Here is a 4,261-nt window from a genome sequence, read left to right as displayed (position 1 = left end):
CTGAAATTCACAAACAGGACCTGCACCACACTGAACATTCTGTATGACTGCTTGATTGGGAGAGCATCAGTTTTGTGGAAACTTTAGGATGATGCCAGTCAAAAACTTTTAAGAGTAATTTATTGTCCACCTATGACATAAAATTTCTGTGTGATTTAATTAGGCAAATTCTTTCAGGGATGTCTAGACTTCTTGCTTTTACCAACCCAAAAGAAAAGGATCTATGACTTGTAAGTGAGATTTCTCTGATGTACTCTAACCCACTTGCCTCATGCTCCCAAGTTTCTTGATTTATGGCTTTCATTATTCTGTTGCCCTAAAATGTTGCTAAAACTGTATTCCTGTTTGGATATAGTATTTGGTTTGCCCGATTCTGGTTATTCCAGCTATGATCACTCATATTTTGTTCTAAAAAATGTTCAGTCTAGTTATTTTTGAGATGAGACCTGTACTGTTTTTAATTTTTTTATTGTTTTGTTTATGTGGGTTTTACCCTTTTCTAAGCATGTCCTAATGTAGACACTTTCTCTTATCCTTAGAATAACATCTGTGATCTCCTCATATTTTATACTTATAGCTTGTTATCATACCTTAGTAATTATTTTTATTAAAAGAATTTATATTTAAACTATTATGTAGTTCTCTCCTCACTAGCCAATGCAGATACAAGTAAATATTGTTTTGTTTTGTGCTTAGCACTTCACTCTGCTTCCTTCAATCTGGGTTCAATGGAGTTGGACTTCTTGGCTCATGATTCAGTTTTCTTGCCTGTACAATAAGGATCTTAATACTATGCCTCTATGGTGGCCAAGTGCGCTGATGTAACATTGAGTGTACAATCACTTAGCACAAAACAACCTTGACTAGAATAAACAAGTAAGAATATCTCTTACTAGTCAAGCAAGTCTTTCGCTATGCTAATTCACAAGGAGGAACCTACTGTTGATGACTTCATAGTAGATATTAACTGAGATACTTGTGTGGAAATACCTGGCAGCATTTATACACATAGTAGAAAACTGCCTAGGATCAAACTAGAAATAAGAATCTCCATTTCAGTAACACAGGAGGCAGAGATATGTTGTGTGTCCTTTGCCTGGGGTGATGAAAGGCTAAGTCATGCACAACAGACAACATTTCCTGGATAGGATGAAACTTCTCATTGTATAAAATTTGCCTTCCATACATGACCATGGGTTGGATTCCTCCTCAAAGGAGGCATAAAAAGAGATTAATAAACCTTTTCTTTCTGACAATATCTTCTTTGTTTGTGCAAAGAATATGTGGTGCTAAAAATGAACTCTAAGAAGTTTTACAACGTACACTACTACTTGTAAAGCTATTTGAAAATAAAGCTCTTCTGAGAGGGTAGAAATTTTTAGAGGAATATTTTGTATTTCTCCCAAGTTCACGAAAAGTTATGTAGAAAATAGAACCTCCATATTTACTCTCAGAAGTTAGAGGAAACAAATCCTTGATATTAATTTACTACTAAAAACTTCATTCTCATAAATATTCTGAAATTGAAATTAATGTCAGCTAATTTTGAGAAGGTAATTTCTCATTTTCTAATGGTTTACTGTATTTATTTACTCAAGTCTTGTGCTTTCCTTCTGTTACCTTCACATACAATCTCAAGGGCACCAATGTGAGCATGACATCGTGATCGCTGGATTCAGCTGACTCTGTACCACACTTCTATTTTTCATCCTTGTCTCATTTCCCAACCACATTAGGGCCAAGTGTGTAATAGGCTGACTTCTATGGATTGCTCAGAAAGTATGTCAGGAAGCAGCCTGTGTTGCCTCCAGGAGAGAAGGCTTCTCTTATCAATGCCATGATTACCAGCCCAGTCAATACTAGCTAATTGAAATATCCATGATTAATGATCTATCCTTCTAAAGGTGTTTCTTATCTCAGTGAGCTTTAAAATCATGCCTATGAGGTCTACACATTTTTTCGTTTCTTGTTCTTCTTTTTCTTCTTTTAATTTTCCTGTCTTTCATCTTCATCAAAACTGTCCCTATTCAGGTGTCCAAACTACATGTGTCATTTATTTCTTCTGTCACAGGCTCCTTCCTCCTTCACATCACTATATGTCTTTCTGTCCTCTGTCATATATCCTTTTAATAGTGCATATCTATCATTGCATTTTATCCCTTCCTTTGTACTAAATATAGTTATAGAATGGGCACCAAGAGAAACAGAGTCTGGTTAGCTAGTGACAGTTCTAATTGCCTGACTCTTAGATATTTATGGCACTTCAGAAGGTGGCTTTATCAAAAAAACTTCAACCTAGCACTTTTAATACACATATAAAAAATCAGGGACAGGAAACGTACAATATATATTCAAAGGGAAGTCAACATTCCTTAACATATATTAAATGTTATTTTATTTGAAATCATTCCTGTTGGTAGTATAACAGCATCTGTTTTGGTCTGTGCAAAATATGGGCCACTAGTTTAACAAAATCTTAGCATCCTTCAGGTCTTGACATTGAAGTAAATAAGTTTTACGGTATTGTCTGGCACTACATTGATATTCTCCATGATTAATAAAAGATAACTAAATAATTAATATCAAAAACAAAAACTGTCAAGGTTGGCTATTTTCTGTCTGTGGGAATGTATAATTAAGAAGAAACAGACAAAGTTGATACTTTAGTATTTGTTTTTGAGACAGGGTTTCAATGTATAACTGTCCTGGCTATCTTGAATCTTGCTTTGTAGACCAAGCTGGCCTCAAACTCACAGAAATCTACCTACCTCTGTCTCCCAAGTGCTGGGATTAAATGCATGAGCCACCACTTTCCTGTAAAGTTGATGCTTTTTGTAGGTCTTGTCTTTGAGTTTGTTTGAGAGTCTGAGAGCAACATTAAGGTGTGCAAGATAATAAGGAATATTCATATATTGCTTTAATCTAATTTTGATATAATAATGATATTATACAAATGCATAGTGGATCAGTTCAATACTGAGAAACACTCTCCATCTACTGCCATTTGCCATGTGTGCAGGCTACATTTTAGTATCATTTAAGGTACTGTATACAAAAAAATGGATTATAACTCATGACTTAAATTGGTGCATAAGAAGACATGAATAAGTCAATTTAAATGGCTTAAAATCCTCATACCCTGAGGGGATGTATGCGTCTGGCTTCACATTAGAGGAAACTTCTGTTCATGAATCGAGAGGAGGATATAGCAGAAAGCTTTGTTGATAGTCCTACTTCCTAGTGATTGATCTAAGGAAGAAGAAAGGATTGTTATTCTCAATTCAAGAAGAAAAGAGGTTTCTAAGGCTTGGAGGCAGGCGAGCAGTAGGCAGGCCTTGAGGGAGCAGGTCCTCGCGGGCCTCAGTGCCAGCCAGGCCTGAAGAGAGGAGAAGGGAGGTCATAGCCTGAAGGTGTATCCGCTATGGCCGCGCCCGCTGCCACTGAGAGCTGCGAGTGTTGGGAACAACCATGTCCTACTGCCGACAGGAAGAGAAGGATCAGATCATATTTGTGACCAAAGAAGACCATGAAACTCCTAGCAGTGCGGAGCTGGTGGCTGATGACCCCAATGATCCCTATGAGGAGCACGGATTGATACTGCCCAATGGAGACATTAACTGAAATTGCCCATGCCTTGGGGGAATGGCGAATGGCCCCTGTGGGGAACAATTCAAGTCTGTCTTTTCCTGCTTCCATTATAGCAAAGAGAAAATCTAGGGATCAGATTGTAGAGACCAGTTTCGGACCATGCAGGAGTGCATGCAGAAATACCCAGACCTCTATCCCCAAGACGAGGAGGAGGATGAGGAGGCAAAGCCAGTGGAGCACAAGGAAGGAACAGCTGCTCCTAAAGCCTCTGCAGCCAAAGAGCAGGGGTCAAGCTCCTGAAGGTCACAGGCCCTGGCTGCCACTCACCAAGAGACTTTCTATACAACGCCTTTTGGTCACCTCTGTGAACTTTTCTTTCCTCTGTGCACTGTAATGTACAAAATAACTTATTTTAATGATCAGGGGTCTTGGCTACTTGCCATATACACTGAAGAAAAGGGGTGCGTACACCTAGGTCCTGTGTAAACCTGTCCTTGAAAGTTAAGCGACTGCTGGATGTACTCTATGATTGCCCCGGATTTTGTCACTTTGAAATACTGTGCTGTGACTTCTCAGCAACCAAAAGTTGTTACTCAGGAAAGTTCATCGTGAGAAAGCTGATTTATTCAGACTGTTGTGTTCCTTTTGGTACATTTTACACCTCTTTGAGAAA

General features: G+C 38.3%; 1 pseudogene; it reads left to right on the top strand.

Annotated features, from left to right (window-relative positions):
- The first annotated feature begins 3,468 nt into the window (after positions 1–3,468).
- On the top strand, positions 3,469–3,888 carry LOC101988947 (annotated as a pseudogene).
- The last annotated feature ends 373 nt before the right edge of the window (positions 3,889–4,261 follow it).

The sequence above is a fragment of the Microtus ochrogaster genome, chromosome 1, assembly GCF_000317375.1.
Source record: "Microtus ochrogaster isolate Prairie Vole_2 chromosome 1, MicOch1.0, whole genome shotgun sequence".
Lineage (NCBI taxonomy): Eukaryota > Metazoa > Chordata > Mammalia > Rodentia > Cricetidae > Microtus > Microtus ochrogaster.
This window is presented reverse-complemented; position numbering and strand designations above follow the sequence as displayed.